Here is an 18225-nt window from a genome sequence, read left to right as displayed (position 1 = left end):
AATATATAAAGTGAAATATGTTTGGAGCAGAAAGTGAGACGAAAGCTTTCCGACATTTGGGTCTAGTGTACTATTGTACGTACCTATCTTCTAAAAATCGGGGAACCCCCAAATTACGTCACAATGAAGGTGGGGTTAAGTTATGACGTCACACCAAAAATTACGTCATTGTGACGTCACTAACCGAAGATATGCAACGACGAAGTTTCTCGCCCACACACACATACGCGGTTCTCCTGCAGGCACATGAAGGTCGGCAAAAGGCACAACAGCAACGAAGAAATACATTTTTACGCTTCATTGATTACATAATGAAACAAACCTGTGAGAAACTTGAAATTGGGTACGATCAACCACAAGGGTGCGTAAACCAACATATGAAAAAATGAAAGTCGTGGTTAAGGCGCTTTAGCGCCGTTGGCGGTAAACAAGTCCCAAAGTATACATCCATACGTACCAATAAAGGAGACGTCACACAAACTTTAAATTTGGTACAGACAACCACAAGGGTGACTACACCAACATACTAAAAAGTTAACTCGATACCACTTAATTGACCCTTTGTTTATTGACGACAAATATTTGTTTGTGACGTAACAATTACATTTAAAGTCGATTTTAATCCGTTCTCGAATATTATAAACAAGAGTCCCTCCTTGACAATCGAGCCCATTTTCAACGAAATCCAACCAGTATTTCCTTCAGAAATCGTCAAAACGTCAACCAAAGTCGACGCGCTTTGGCGCCGTTGGCGGTAATAAGGTTCCATAGTGTACAATTGTAGGGGGGGTTGCCGACCCCCTCCATAGAGCGTTGTCAGGGAGTCTGCCTCAACCTCAAAATGCTCACTTTGAGTGATTTATAAACCCCTATTTTTCAAAAAATGTTTGTGCAGTTTACAATATGAGCATGGATATATGCAAAACAGTAGAAGCAAGTAACAACCTGGTTATATGGAAAACACATTGTGACTTTCACCCCATGCTTTAATCTTGGCAGGAACAGATTTATCAAAACATCAAAAATGTCGGTGATTTTTCTGACAACTTTGTATGCCAGGACAAAGAGGTCTAGAGTCACTGAATTAGATGATTGACCAACACAACGAATCCCAGGAAATTTTGTTCTGAAAAAGACGTCGCAAGTAAACAAGTTGGGTCCCACAAGCGGTATTTAACTTTGTTGCATGTAAATTTCAACAAACGATATACATTCTGCTTTTGTTTGAGATTTGCCGAGTTTTGGTGGTACTTTAGTTGCTGGTTGCCAGTGCTCCCAAACCTTTGTCAAAATATCATTGTTTTCATTTTTTTTTTGGAAAAATCCTTTTTCATTTATCCACCAGGTTGCACTGAAGAGTAAAACATCACCAAGGCAACATCAAAAATATCATGACCTCTAATTTTCACAAGGTCACCAACAACATGCTTGCCCTCCATTGAATCCTTGTAGTTGGTGCAAAAAAAGGTTAGATAGACTTTGATAATAAAGAAAGGGCAAACCCATTTTTGATTTTATGTTGACCCCTACATTTGTTAAGTGGAATTTAATAAAAGTATGTGCTGGATAGCTCTTTATGCAGACTAAAACATATTAGATGAAACGAAGCAGTTTAGATTAAAAAGGTCTGACTGTAGTTGTTGTTTCTCGAATTTATTGACAAAACCAAAAGAACCATCAAGAAAAACGTCTTTATCTAAAACTCTTTTACAAACATAAACGTTTTTGATTGCAAACCTATAAATACCTGTGATGTTTTCGCAGAGTCATTAAATACCTGTGATGTTTTTGCAGAGTCATTAAATACCTGTGATGTTTTTGCAGAGTCACTAAATACCTGTGATGTTTTTGCAGAGTCACTAAATACCTGTGATGTTTTTGCAGAGTCATTAAATACCTGTGATGTTTTTGCAGAGTCATTAAATACCTGTAATGTTTTTGCAGAGTCATTATATACCTGTGATGTTTTTGCAGAGTCATTAAATACCTGTGATGTTTTTGCAGAGTCATTAAATACCTGTGATGTTTTTGCAGAGTCATTAAATACCTGTGATGTTTTTGCAGAGTCATTAAATACCTGTGATGTTTTTGCAGAGTCATTAAATACCTGTGATGTTTTTGCAGAGTCATTATATACCTGTGATGTTTTTGCAGAGTCATTAAATACCTGTGATGTTTTTGCAGAGTCATTAAATACCTGTGATGTTTTTGCAGAGTCATTAAATATCTGTGATGTTTTTGCGATGCCAACCTGAGAATTGGAAAATAATGACTGGAAATAATTGAGTTGCTGTAAAACCCACACTTGACAACACCTTCTTACAGCTGCACATTGTGTTAAATTCAGCTCAAATGTAAGTGTTTCTTGTGTGCGATCTGTTTCATAAAGAGCATTGATTCGCTGATGTTTTTTTGATAAACTTCAAAAACAACAAATAGTATTATTGAGCTGTTTCCATGGTGACAGGTTAACCAATGAGACCAGCGATTGGGGCCTGGGGTGGGTGGTTACAGGTTACTACAAATCAAAGGATTCACATGACCTAATTATTGAAGAGGAAAACCTCATTATGTGATCATTCCCAACTATATACTATTGCAAATCATTCAAGTGGAAAGTCCACGGGAACAATGTCGTTCTACACAAGATCTCACTTTTTCTAAATTCGAATATTCTCCCATGTAAGCAGTATGTCAGCTTGGATTTTAGTACAGAATCACAATTTTATTCAAATGAAATCCATGCACTTTTCTGTCCCATTACTAACCTGTTTCTATGTTTGCAGTCGATTTATGCAGTCAACATGTTTGCCTCTTGGACAAAACCAGTTTTCGTCACAATGTGAGTATGGAATATCTGGTTGGGGAATGCGGGGTGCAGGAAGTTTTCTATGTTTCTGGATATAGTTGTTTATTGGGGTAATGTGTGGCACAAACTTACCCTATTTCTTTTATCTTTATGTATTAACACTGAACAAGATACAAGTGACATCCATGACAACAGTAATGAAAGTGAAAATCGTATTTCATTTTTATAAGAATGAAGAAATCTCTATTTTACAAAAAAATAGCCACCAGTGGCGCCAGTGAGCATATTCGTCCATGAGAATTGCAGTCGCCTACTTGGCTGTTTGAGCCTGACAATGTTTACTGCAGTAAGAGTGGAAATTTTCTTTTTCCACTTTAGTTACTGTATGGTTAAATCGAGTCATTCTTGCTTATCTACACATATTACCACAAACAATTTCCAATCTTGTTTTTCAGAACGACGACACTAACAGTGGGGGTTCTTGTCATGCGTTGACCTTAACATAAACCATCACACAATCTGGGGTATCACAAGTTGGGGCATCGGTTGTGGAAACGTAAACAAACCTGGGATTTACACGCCGGTTTGTGTGTTTTTTTTTATATTTTTCATGTGATTTTGACAGTTTTATAGTTTCAAAAACCAGCAAGGCATTTAATTGACCAGGATGAAATAATTTTAAACAAATCATCGTTAAACAAATCGTTTACAAGGTTTGTAATTGCGCCTTAAAAACTACTTCTGAGCATTTCTAAATAATATAACAAAGTACAGTGCATAGACAGGATGGCCGAGTTGTACTGTACTTCTTTTAAGATGGGCAAAGTTTACCAAAACAGCACAAAAAATTTGTTTACGCCTGTAACAATTGCTAACCTTAAATGGAAAAACTTTCATGCTTTCCATTTACTAAAGATAGTGAAGGCATTTGTAATACTCAGGAAGAAAGAAATCCTGTAAAACCAGTTAGTTTAATGCATTCTTTATCAAAAGTACTTTTACCTAAAATGCTGTGTACTTCAGATGTATTTGTGATAAACTCTACCACCGCACTAACTGAACTATTGAAGGATGTGACAAACCATCTAACAAGTTCATGTAAGTGCAATTTATCGTATCTGACAATTTTAAACCAAACTAAAGTAGTTTTTGCAAGACAATATTTTTTCCAAACAAATCTCACATAAATGTTTCATTTAACTACAGGTTTTGGACGACAAGGTGGCCGAGTGGTTAAGGCGATGGATCGCTAATCCATTATGCTCTGCACGCATTTCCGAAAGTTTTCTTTGCTTGCACGAGTCCGGAGGGGTTTAAACATTTTCCTTGCCTCAAACCTGGATGTGAGTTGCGGTTCAGTGGCGATATACGCTATTGTTTAATAGTTTTGTAAATTAATCGCGTTAGTTATCTGACTATACAACAAACCATTTTCAAAAAGAAACAGCAAGAATTAAGAGTTCGTATGTTTTAGTGCCTTCTTTTGGTTCATCCGCTAGACAGCGCTGCCAAGCCATTCTAATTTAAATATGCCATTGGTCGAATGATCATGATATATTACAACGGAGGTCTTACCTTCGTCTTACCGTAAGCTAACATTAGTTTGTTATTGTATACAATATAGTGCAAAATATATATGTGTTGCCTATGCTTAAATGTTGGGTCGAAAAAGTAATGCATTTGTAACTAGAAAAGAATGGATAATGCTTTCTACCAAAAGATAACTGGCTTTGTGATGTGTAAAGACAATTTATATTCAATACTTCTAATACTAATTGCTGAATATTCAACAATGTTAACTCTTAGGTCGAAACAGTGGCCATCTGTCTGCAGCTTATACACAAATTCATATTATTGGCTCCACATTGCTTATCAAATGTTAACTCTTTTCAGAAAAAGTTTGAGATTTTAAAAGATTTTCATGTAGTTGCTCTCTTGCATTTAGAATTACGAGAAGATTGCCTTCCATTGGAGAAACCAACCACATTGCTGTTTACAACTTGCAAAGGACGGAGCATTTTCGGCTTTTAACAGACCAAGATTTAGGTTAGTTGTGCGAAGTTTTCCACAATTTATTACGGGGATGCACAACTTGGTAGTATATTCCCAGGTCGCAAACTGCAAGAAGAATCTTGCGGTGAAGCCACCACCGACATTCCTGTTCCGGCTTTCTGTCCTGAGGTCAAAGACGGATTGAGAATAGTGGAAGGGGTCAACGCCAACCCCGGGAGTCAGCCGTGGCAGGTAAATGATTTTATGGGAGATTTGCAAAGTTATGTTAAAACGTACAATTATAGGAGAGCTCAATTTAAACCCATGTCTTATATTCGCTGTCAGTCAGATGCCGGCTTTCATAAAAGCTTAATTCCATGTGCACGTGTGTCTGTAACAGTGCTGGTTCTTAACCATTTTTCATCTTATTTCCCAGCTTAAATTTAATCGGGGTCCCTATTTCCCACCAGTGTTCAAATTTTTAAGTGTAGAATTTAATGATTAATTTTTCGCTATATCTGTTATCCCTTTTTTAACTTTTCGGCCGCATGGCATGACCAATTGTCAAAAACCACACGACACACATTGAATACAGATGATAATATTTCTCTTGTTACTACTTTTGTATATTTCGGTGCCCCCTAATACTATAATTTCCCCCTAATAGTATATTTGTCACCGGTTAAGAACCAATATAAGCTTAATGTCTTCGTGTTTACATCAAGCGTACGAGATATTTTTGTCATTCTAACAGGTTTCCATACGTAAGAAGTATCCATTAAGAGGCCGCACCCCTCACTCTTAAGGAGGAACTCTCATCAACAGATGTTACGTCCTCACAGCCGCACATTGTGTCGAATCCAGTTCGAAATCGTGAGTAATTTCCGAAGTTCTTTCATGCTGGAATGAATTAGCACAAAGTTCCAGACAGATTCAGGCTCGTAAAAAGTTTGCATTTCGGTGCGCGTTGTGAGAATTTGGTGTCGATTTTAAGTTTGACTTCCTACGACAAGGTTTTCCACTTCCTGTGGACCCCTATGAACGATAATGCTTTCAGCTATCAAGTTCATTTTGTACATAAGGATATCACGAAATAAGGTCTTAAAAAATTTCATTGTTGGTATGGAGTGCCATAGAGTTAAAACAATTTACCATGGGAACCATTTCCATGGTTACAGGTTCACCAATGAGACGATCGTTCGGGTGGGCGATTACTACAACCGTGACGGACTCCAATTCAGCCAATCAGAGGGCGTAGAGGATTCACGTGACCTAGATATTGAAGAGGTTTACAGACATCCTTACTACTCGTATCATTCGAGTCCAACCAACGACTTGGCGTTGATTAAATTGAGACAATGCGTTTCATTCAAGTAAGATAAATTCGCAAGAGTCCTGGTCCAAATTAGAATGCATTGCCTTGGTTTTTACACAACGTAAACGTAATACGCCCGAAGCAAGGAGTTATTAAATATCATGTGGAGATATCAGTGTTTCATTTTAAACTTATTTCTATGGCTGCAGTCGATTTGTGCGACCAGCATGTCTGCCTCTCGGGCAAAACCAGTTTTCGTCACAATCTAGATGTGGAATATCTGGGTTGGGGGCGCATGGTCCCAGACACTGTAAGTTTTTTATGTTTTTCTGTGCATGAGTCGCTTTAACAGATGCTTGTCGACAGTTACGTCATTAGATAAACTGGAATGCCGGACTATTTTCAAACACGTTTCAAAATTGCCTTTCCATCCGCCTGCCAGCCTGTGAATGTATAGGCGATGCATTCGATGCAGCTTATAATCATGTAATGCAGCACTGATGAAAAAAACATGTTGTGTTTGAAATGTCTGTTTAACAATTTAGGTTTTGGCTTCTAATTCAAGGATATTCATTTCAGTATTTTGCACATAGACAAAGGTTTGTGAAATCTTTAATTTCCTTTTCCCAAATTTTCCACAAACCGATATGGAAGCATCTCTATCACCTGCGAGTTATGAATTAACCTGTGTATTCTGTCGGTACAATTTCATAGTACAGCGCATTCAATCTACGGTCGGCATATATAACATTTGTAAGTTACAACAACGAACACTGTGATGCGGTGTTGACGAAACTTGCAAAACTTGCAACCACAACCTTTGAGAATCACATCACAACATGCTTGTTTTTCGGCAGTTAACCCCATGGATTATCCACCCTGCCTTCAGCAGGCGCCAGTGAGCATGTTTCCCAATGAGAATTGCAGCCGACTGCTCGGTGTTGACTACCTTAAGCACTCCATGATGTGCGCTGCGGTGAGAACAACAATTTTTAATACCCATGCTGCCTTTTAAAGTTAATTTACCAAACACCTCTTGCTTTCCTGTTTAGTTTAGAATGCAACGTTTTGTAATTTTTGTTGTTGTTGCGATTGTTCGATGTCTGTTTTAACTGTTGCATTTGCAGGTAATTTTTTTGCCTGAAGCACTTCTGTATTTTTCTTTTTGTTTGCTCAGCAATTGAACCATACGTACATTTTCGGTTATTGTGGCTCGCACGTGTAATATAAACACTTTGGGCAACTGTACAGAAAAAAATTTTTAACTTAGAAATCGCATTTTTTTTAACTGTTGCCACTTTTGTATTCCAGAAAGATGGTACTGACACGTGTCGGGGTGACAGTGGGGGTCCTTTGGCATGTTTAGACCCCAACACGACACGTCACACTATCTGGGGTATCACAAGTTGGGGCATCGGTTGTGGAAACGTAAACATGGGATTTACTCGAGGGTGTCAAGCTTTGTTCGTTAGCTTTACCTCAAATTGCGACTGAGACCAACTGATGAACAGTTTTTGAGCGACGTTCGATCTTTCCGAGTGCTTGACAAATATTGCCAACATCACTGACTGTGTCTGTGTGCGTTGCTATTCTTGTATTAAGATTTTTATTTGTGCTTCAAAAACTACTAAAGCATGTACTTCACGTGTGATATTTTATTAAAAACCTGGCATTAAGATGAAAACGTCAATATCTAATGTTCGAAAGTTGTTTTTATACTCGACCAAATCCAAGAAAATATGTAAATTACAATTGATCATACGTGAATAAATCTTGACCAAAATCTCCATCTAAGAACAGGAGCATAAATCAGTAGTGCTGACAAATTAGTTTGGACACGAGCATGACTACACAAAACCTGATTAAAATGTGAAGTGATTATATAATGAAATGTTTACAGGCTATCTAAACAACACAAAAAGGTTCCCAATAGCTAAAAACAAGCGACAAAGCTTCCAGCATTTCCTTTGCCGCAAATCAGTGTCAAATTCCCTAAGGTCCTTGTTCCGTAAATTACTGTTGCCTAGCAATGGTTCACTGGCGTGGAATACCTCTCCATCAGATCTTTTGTGACGACAGATCTGTTGTTGGAAATGCTTACTTTTTTAACAAACATATAACAGTGACCGATTTCTGCATACAGTTTGTATTACTTTAACTCTTGTATGTCTGTAATATATTTTTACTTTGAACTTGGAATGTAAAGCAAGAATGGCTGAAGATTCAAACAATATTAGTGCGGAGGTGAGCAGTTTGCACAATAACCTCATGCGAATGCAATTACTTATGCATGGGTGGCAATGTTAAGGTTGAATAAGCATAGATGTACGATCTGTTGCTAAGGCGAGTTTGAGAGACCGCAGTTTTAGTATGTTTCAGGGTTTTTAGTCTGCAAGTCAGTTGGTGTTGAGTGTTGTTGGAAATTCGCTCAAAAAGAAACAAAATATTGAGAGAAATTTTGTGGAAAAAATGAACAACAGGACATTTTAACATTTAAGGTTTTTTTTGTTATTCTGGCGGTTCATCTACGCCAGTGGTTCCCAACCAGTGGTACGCGAACCACAATAGTACACGAAAGGCATCCAGGCGCAAGCGAGAACATTTGACAGGAGTGTTTTCTACTGGAAAATAAACCTACACATATGTTACGCAGCTACGTGACATGGCACATTTGGAACAGAAACAGTCAGATCACGTGATTGACGTTCGGATCCCCGTTTCCCATTTTGTTTAGGGCGATGTATCTCATTTCAAAGTACACAGATGCTGCCAATTGTTTTCTCACGCGATTCGATTTCGTTTCCAATGTGATATTAATTTCCAAGCACATTGGTCGCCTTGCATGGGTATTTGCTAGACAACTACCTAGCTCCCCTAGGACATAACTACTTTTTCGGAAAACTTTTGCAAATGTCTTGTCTACTTTTGGTAATATTGTTTACTGGCACGTGTATGTAGCGATGTTTGTTGCCTATTGCGGAATAATATTGACAGAAACTTAACCGTTCGCATGAGTAAACAAGGTTTGCTCAAAGCACACATGCATGGAACATTTTGCATAGGAGTGTAGACTCTGAACTCCTGGCCTGCGAGCATAGGCGTCGATTTTTTTAACGTTTTGTAAAATATTAAGGGTGACTTTTCCAGGTTTTAGAAACACGCAAAAAACATTTCGTCAGTCGTATCGCCTTAAACATAGGCAAACGACGCAAATTCCGTTTCGTGTCACTTTATTTTTACACCGAATCATGTCGTTGTAGCAAGTTTTAAACACTAATTACGGACCCCTTACTGAAAGCGGCACATTTTGTTTCACTCGGTCTAATGCAGATGTAGTAATTATAAAATGACTTATAAACCTATGTGCAAAAGAAGCAAAAAATAGTGTGTGCGTGTACACACCCTGTCTGTAGCTTGCAAACTTATAAACCTATTACGTAACAATGCCGATTCTTACCATTATGCTACAACAATTGCCGCGCTATGCAACAATCCACGAGGCACTTGTGTTTGTCATGATTGTGACGGTGATCATACAGGTCGTTTGAAACTAGCTTAACACATAGTATAATGTATGTGGTTTTTCTTAGTGATGCACCGAAACAGCTATTTTTATATTCGGCCGAAACCGAATATTCGGCAAAAGTTGCCGAATTAATTCGGCCGAATAAACCGAAACTAATTTTGGTATCCATCTCTTTCAACGCAATAAATTTAAACAAAACATGATGTACTGGATTGGATCTAATCCTATCATACAGCCTTTTTGGCGCTTAAAGAATAACCTCGACTTGTTCCAACTGCTATAACTTGATTTTTATCATTTCTGGGAAAGTAAACAAATGAAACGAACACAATCCTACAGTTTAAACAAGGATTCTAACCTTTTCTAAACTTTGCGTATCAGCGTTTTATGCAGTAAAAAAGTTTCGGTTTCGGCCGAATTTTGCAGAAATATTCGGCCGAAACCGAATAATTGCGAAAACCTTAGTTTCGGCCGAATAAATTCGGCAAACCGAACTTTCGGTGCATCCCTAGTTTTTCTGACAATCATTTTTAATTTAAACGAAATCCAGGGGTGACAATGCATATGTTGTCACCCCTGTTTGTTGGTGAGGGGTGGCATGTCATCCCAGTCACCCCTAAATCGATGCCTATGCCTGCGAGGGCTAAGTAAAAGGTAGAGCTACTTTTGTAGAAACACTCCTTTTCCCTTTGACGTCACAGATAGTAACGACAGTTTTCTATAAAAATTCTACGATCAACAACACAGCCAACAATGAAGGCTAGCAACCACTTACCAACTGTTTTTTTAGCTGGTCACGTTTCCTTATGACAGCTTAATTTGTAGCCAACGAAAGAACATAAACATTTAAGCTAAAATTATCTCTGAAACTGGTAAATAAACAATATAACTGACGCAAACTAGTATTTTACCCTACCAGCACGCTTCAAATAACAGAACTGATCAGTAACAAGCAACAATGGCATTCGAAAAGAAGTGTAACGCATATAGATCATTGTTACGCCACTATCAAAAATGAACGTGGTGATGTAACACAGAGTGTTGCATTTCTATGATCCTCCTTTGCATACAAAATTTTCTCGCAGTTTGTAGGCTATGTATGTGTGATATATTTCTATACTGTACTTGCAATACAAAGCTACACCTGCTAATCCAAGAATGGCCGAACACCAAACAGAAGGAGAAAACCCACAAAGCATTGTTGCCGAGGTAAGTTTGTTGTTCTTGAATATTAAGATTTGCTGTACTGGTGGTAGGGGTTTGAGAAAGTCATTTGTGAGTGACAGAATTTTTTTGGTCGATTAATATTAGTGTGTTTGGTAACTTTTGCTTATTCCATTCCAGAACCTGCACCAACATATTGGTGACGTACATCATCATGAACATCTGCATCAGACTGTGGAAGATCATCATCATCATCACGCCCATTACCATGAATCAACCAATACAGAATCAGAAGATAAACGAGGTATGGGAGTTAGGGAAGTTTGGAATATGATGCATTCCTATGGAAATCTGGTGCTATGTCACGAAACGCAAGTTCATGTAAATCGTTGTCTTTTATGTATTAAGTATTACAACATATATACCACTGAGATAGAGGCTGTCTAAGTTCCAGTTACGGTAGTTGTTGGGGGCTGTGGGTGTGCATGTCTTGGTTGTCTCAACACCGACCTCTGCTTTTAAGGAAAGCAATATTCCGATTGAAATAAGAATGTGTCTGACTTCAGCATTTAAGACGAAAGCATGCTGTCCGTGACCTTTTCGCGCGAAAGGTGTTAAGTTTTCAGATACTTTTATGTGTTTAGTAATTTGTGTTTGGATCCAGATGCTCGGGAGCTCTCACTTCCCTTGTAGAATCATGATGAGAAAGCAATCATTTTTGTCTACTTGAACGAATAGAGCACTTTACAGCTTGACAGAATAATGCATCTAACATGTTTCGAAAACTGTGTGTGCCGCGAAAAATTGATGAAAGAGTTTCCACGGAGATACTAAACCATTCTACAAATGTGGTTATATGTTGCCACTGCAAACATTTTGGATATGTGGCATCAAGACATGAATTGTTTCAATAGTTTGCTCACAACTTATAACCTTAATTGTGACATCGCAAATAACCTATGTAAACAATTTACAAACCATTTGACTACAAGTATTGAAATACTTTGGTAGCTGTGACAAGCGAAACTGAGCAAACATACGGGAAGTAAAAGTGTTTGTGAAAACGTTTAAATCAGTTGGTAGATACGACAGTACAGGGACAGTTATGTCCAATATGGATTACGGTGGACAGAAGATTCCAGTTTACCGTATTTTGTGTTGAGCCAAACTGTCAAGTGAAGCTACGGCGCCAGTAAGTTACCAAGGCATCTTCACGCCGATCACATGGGCTAAGAAAGTAAGGAATTTTCTTCACGCTTGTTTGGCCAACATGTAAAACAAACACTGTAGCTGAAACACCACACAAAACTTTTTGCCGTTCAACACAGACAAGTCTTTCATTATTCTGCAGATATTACCACAAAATTAAACCGTTTGACAATTTTATACAACACACGTTACCACGGAGCAACCTGACTTAAAACGCCCAAAACTCTACTTAAAACTGTCCAAAACTGGATCGAATTCGCCAAAGCAACAGCACATGCATACGCTCATTCAACTGCGAAATTGACCCCCATGCATCACTGATTGCTTTGTCATCCACTTGTGACAAGTGGACATTTTCCGCCGCTAAACTTATTTTGATAGAAATACCAATATGCATCCTTTAACAAATTTTGTTTTATGTTCCATTAAGCATACTGCATTGTGGGTAAAAATACAACCAATCAGAAACTTACAACTCGAAATTTGCCGGTTACAACAAAATATACTCTGTGATGTTTCCTGATGTCATCTGAAATTATGTTTGTTCCTACTACTACGAAGCAAAGTAGTTCCATGAATTGACGTAAAATAAGATTTAGATCAACTAAAACTTTGGAAACAAGCATTTGAAATGAAAATATGATGAAATATAATACGGATGGCTAAAAAACTAAACAGCAGACAATTTTTTTCCCGTTTTTGTACTTGAGATTTTATAATTTTTCTGTGGCATTAGACGTGACCATCATAATCTAATTTTACTGATAAACGCTAATCTTCAATTTGCGTTATGGTTATGCAGCGTGTTGCACTAAAAGTAAAACCCAGCCAAACATAGATGCTAGAGCTCGCTGTTTCTCAAGAAACCACTGTAACATAGATTTATTATCTGAAAAACCTGTTTAAAATTTGCAGAAGAAAAGTTGCAACAGGCAGTTGATGAAATCCAAAAGTATCAGCTTGAAAATCTTGATTTCGATGTTGTCCCTTACAGTGAAGAGTTGCAAAAGGTTGAAATACCAGAGGTTCAACCAACACTGATAGATACTGATATTTACAAAGGAATTGATCCTCAAAAGGAAAATGAGTTTCAGCCATCAACAAGCAAGGGGGACAATGATCGATTTGTTGGTGAACACATCAAATTTCCCCAACTAGTTTCAAGCTTTAAAGAACACAACCAGCAAGGCATATTTCTAGCTTTCCTTGGACCGGCTGGATGCGGCAAAACCACTCTTTCAAAGAGATTATGCAGGCAACTAGAAACAGAAGATCACTTAGTGCTTCATCTTCGGTTCATGTATTTAAACTACGGCGATAGAAAGCTTACTTTGCAGGAGCTTCTGCTGGATAACCAGTTCAACCATGCTTCACAGGAAACACTCAGTTTGGTTTTCCAGTGGATGATAAAGAACCCAGAAAAGTGTGCTTTTATTTTTGATGGATTAGATCAGGCAACCTGGACACTAGAAAACATGGCACCTGTAAGTGAGAAGTATCACACTCCCTTGCCAGTACAACAGCTTGTTGCTAACCTTTGCAGCAGGCAATTTTTTCCAAAATCTACATTGATTTTTACTTCTCGGCCCCACTCATTACTATTAATACCATTAGGACTCCGACCTAAGCCAACAATTTATGTCAGTGATCTTTCTCCTGAGGATGCAAAGACACTGTTTGATAGCTACTCGGGTGATAAAGCAAATGAACTGTGGAACAAACTTGCAACTAAATCTCCACAATTGCTTGATTTATGCCGCAATCCAATGCTTTTACAATTTATTGTTTATGCTGGGTTATTTGGTGAGGAACATAGTATTTCCACCATAACTAATGTATTTGATGAAGTTTTGCAACATCTTGGTCACTCTGAGCATGCAAAAGGAGAGAAATTAGAAAACCTCAAATTGCCACTTGGCCAAATCGCATATGAAGGGATGGTTCGTAAAACCGTTGTGTTCACACATGAAGACCTTCAAAAAGTAGGTTTAGAAGATGTAAAAGTACAGGATGTAGTGTTCAAAATGGCAAAGTTCTCCCGGTTTCCCAGTCGTAGAGTCTTTGATGGGAGAGCTTTCTCTTCTACTACCTTCATCAAGTTCTGCAGGAAATGTTTGGTGCATACTACATTTCTATGTTCATGTCAGATGAAGAATTTGATCAAATATTGACGATTTGATTAACAAACCCCATTGGGCAATGGTTCGTCGTTTTGTGTGTGGCCTTTTGCTCGGACACAAACCAGGTATGTGCAGCGCATTGGAAAGTTTGTGCTGTAATGACCATTATTTTTATTTTATAATTTTCAATCTAAGCCTCTGGAAGTGGACGTAGTGAAACCAGTTCAGAATCTGATCCTGTCAATAGTGCTGTCAGCGGTACGACAATTTCCAAGATGCATAAAATCCGTCAGTACTATATTTTTTTGGTATTTGTGTATTAAAAATGTGTTTCTGTTATCTTTTTTGCTGACAAAACTTTGCTGATTACTTAGCAATGAAATTAAATGTAATTGAAAGAAAAAGAAAGATATATACTATACTATATATTGTGACTCATTGTTTTACAACGTTAGGCTTCAACAGATGTAAAATCTACTTCATCCAAAACATTAGATGGCGCAACAACTTCCAAGGCCCAACATTCAAAACAGTCGCTGGATAATGGTGATAAATATATACAAAGCAGAAAACATAACATAACAACAATCCTTTCATTTTTAAACTGGGCTGCATAAGATTTGACAGTGTATTATGTGTTATAGCATGATTATGCTTGACTTGATAAACTCAGTATTTTTGTTTAGTTTCTTCCAATTCTGCCACAAAGAAACGTACAGGTTTTTTTGCGAGTTTTTTTTCAAAGAAACATCCAAAACGTGCAGGAAAAGGTAAAATTTTCAAATTATTGAATTTTAATTCCCTGCTTCTTGGCAGTGACATCGCAGCCAGACAGGGTGTTTCCATTTTTTGGAACTTTCATAGCTTACTTGGTAGAACTATGGTTCCTAATGACCAGGGTTATGAGTTCAAACTCCAGTGCTTTTTTATATCTTTTGAGCTGTCAGGAAAAGAAGCTTTACCAGGCTTGGCTGTGATGCCGCTGTTACTTGGTGTGCAACCTTACATTTTATTTGTTTGCTGTATTTTTTTTATCAATTTAGCTTTTTGGTTAATTTGCTGAGATGTAACAGTAACCCAGTCCACAATTGCTTCTGCTTTTTAACATATGTTTCTACAGCTGGTGAAACGTCCACTGCTGCAGTTGAACTTGAGGCAACCAGAATACATCAAATAGATGGTGGTGAACTAGGACATGTAAAAAGTAAGTTCTCCCCTATATACGCACGCTGCTTAATTGATTTTTAGTGCAAGTACTGAAGTATACCATTTTTGTAACACAAAAATTCTTTGGTATTTATTATATCCATTGTTTTGCATACACCTGTGGTTTTGGGCACTTAAATTAATTGACAAATGGTGTGAATATTACAACATTTCACATGTGTATACATTTCAGAGCTGCAGACGGGTGTACATGCACTGTTTCGACCTATGATGTCTCATCAGTGTAGCTGTTGACTGTGGAACAGGTGCACTGATGAGACCTCATAGGCCAAAACAGTGCATGCACACCCTGTCTGCAGCTCTCAATTATTATGTCTTTTTTAAAACATTTTGCTGTTGCTGTACTTGAAACAGTTAGTAAGAATATTTATAGATCTCGATGGCTCCAAAAATGCCTCATTTTTGATTTGCTTTTGAAATGGACTCCCATTGTGGTTTTAAGCAGTGATTAGCCTATGAATACAGCATAGCTGAATTAAATCCCCTATTCCCAGTAAAGCAGGCAAAAACCACTGGCAAGCCAAATATGACATTTGAGTTGTGCATCCCTGCTGTAAAGTCCAACTGGCGAATTCCCACAGACAGAGCATTGGCCTAGAATGCCCAGGTCCAGCTTGGTTGTTAAGCCACTGTAAACTAATTTATTTATTGTTAAAATTATAAAGTAAGGCCTTCGCATTGGGTTAACCCTGATGGTGTACATAAATGCCATTAAATTGCAGTTATTATGTTGATTGTTTTTTACAGGTGATGGAAGTGGTTCCAGTCTAAAAACCTTGCCATCAACCTCAGTCAAGACTGCTTCCAGTGATCCAGAATCCTCCACACTTAACAATGAGGAACAAAACCATGGTAGTCAGTTACATTAAAAACAATCTTTCCTTTTTTCTCATCTAAACATAAGAAAATCATTCTGCTGTAATAATTGTAACCAGCAAGGTTATACAAGGCATTTAGGTGTAAAAAGCTGGGACAAAGAAACTATTGCCAAAGTTAAGATGCTGCTGTTATGTAACATATTTGTTTTGTTGCACTTGTCTCCAAATACATGGCTTCTATTTTTGCTGTAAATGTTGATCTTGTTATTTTCAGACAAACGTGCGAAAAAGTTGTTGAAGAAACTTTCGAAATACCTGCGAGAAAAAAGGCCTGGTGGATACGAGTTACGGGGTTAGTATTTATTTCCAGTCTGTGTGATGCCGGTTTGTAAATGTATCTGTTACGTCACAGTAAGTATTGTGACGTCGCAATTTCATTGTTCTCATAGAAGAGAATGGAATAAAAATGTTCAGGTTGAAAGTTTTAAAGAAAGGTCGCATATTTTTTGTCGGATAAAGTTTATATTTTCCTTCCAGTAAGTTAAGGTTTTTGTATTTGATTAATTTGTTGGATCTTGTTTTGTTTAAATCCGATTAAAAGTGAAGAAATCTTGTTTGAAGTTTGCAATAAAAAGTTTTCGTGATTTAATAAAACTTCCGCCATGTTTGTTTTAATAAACTTGTCCCTGTTTCAGATTTCCTCGTAGATTTACAGGAAGTTGACGAAATATTTAGAGATGAAATCGCCCTCTCTTGTCCTCGGGGGTTGGATTTAAATCATATCCCACTGAAGATTTCGGATGTTTTCGCTCTCGCGGATTTCCTCCCACGGATTCGAAAACCCGGTTTGAGGCTGGTGTTGAGGAAATGCGGACTTAATTCCGAAACTTTAAACATGATCTGTGAAGCGATTATGAAGATGGGACCCAAGGTTGGTTTTCATTATTTTGAGAATAAATATTTGTTTAAATCCATGATATTTTTATAAAACTTACTTTTTTAATCAAAAGTGAAAACATGGAGTTAATTTTAATCCGGTTTTAAGAAAAAAAATTGTTTTAAAAAAAGTTTGAAACAAAGATTTCCGACCAATTTTTGTATTTTTAATAGTTGGGATTTCTCAACCTGAGATTCAACAAGTTTGAACGAAAAGATGTTGGAAATATTTGTCGGATTCTCCCTAAAGTGGATGAGTTGTGGCTGGATAGATGCGGATTCGATTCCGAATCTATTCGAGTCTTGAGAGAAGTGATTAAAAAACTGAAAAACCCGGTAAGAATTTGTTTAATTTATATTTACATTAAAACATGGTTTCGTTAATTTTGATGAAATTAAAAGTTTTGTGATTTTTTTTCAGCCGAGAGTTCATGGTTTGAGTTATCAGTAAATATTCCTTCTTCTCATCCGATGCAGACTCCAGTGGTCCGGATTGAAACAAAACACGAGACTTTCAGAATTATTTGTGTTTTTTTTGTGATTTGTTCAAAATAAATGTTTTTTATTGTCAATAAAATTGCTGCGAAATTTATAAAGTGAAATATGTCTGGAGCAGAAAGTGAGACGAAAATTTTCCGACATTTTTATTCCAGTTTTCAGAAGAAAGAATACCAGGGGTTGTTTGTGGAATAGAATGTTGTCATGTAGGAACGTAACAGACGGATCTACTTGGTCTTGGAATAAAATTAAAACTTCAACTGTCCCAAAATATCTTATTTTCCAATGTATTGGTTTTAAATGCACGAAATCTCATTGCAAATGAAGAGTGAAACTCCCACAAACTGACAACGTCCATGAATCAAGTTACAAGAGAATATGTTGGTTAATGAAGTAAGTGTATGTCTTGTATTGTTCTGTTGTACATAAACACTTATTTTCGGTTTAGTTGCGCTGTGGAAAAGTTAGTTGCTGTGTTTATTTTTAAATAATTCCTTGAGTCAATCCTAATTAGAAAAAAATCCTTGAATAAATTTTACCCAAAATCCGAACAAAAAAAATAATGAGAACAATCTTATCGGCTCCAAAACCTATCACTAATCCACGCAATG

At 37.3% G+C, this 18225-nt stretch overlaps 1 pseudogene; it reads left to right on the top strand.

Moving 5' to 3' along the window:
• Positions 1 to 4358: 4358 nt before the first annotated feature.
• Positions 4359 to 7842, top strand: LOC145909658 (chymotrypsinogen A-like; annotated as a pseudogene).
• The last annotated feature ends 10383 nt before the right edge of the window (positions 7843 to 18225 follow it).

This window comes from Ascidia mentula, chromosome 7, assembly GCF_947561715.1.
Source record: "Ascidia mentula chromosome 7, kaAscMent1.1, whole genome shotgun sequence".
In the NCBI taxonomy this organism is placed as follows: Eukaryota; Metazoa; Chordata; class Ascidiacea; order Phlebobranchia; family Ascidiidae; genus Ascidia; species Ascidia mentula.
This window is presented reverse-complemented; position numbering and strand designations above follow the sequence as displayed.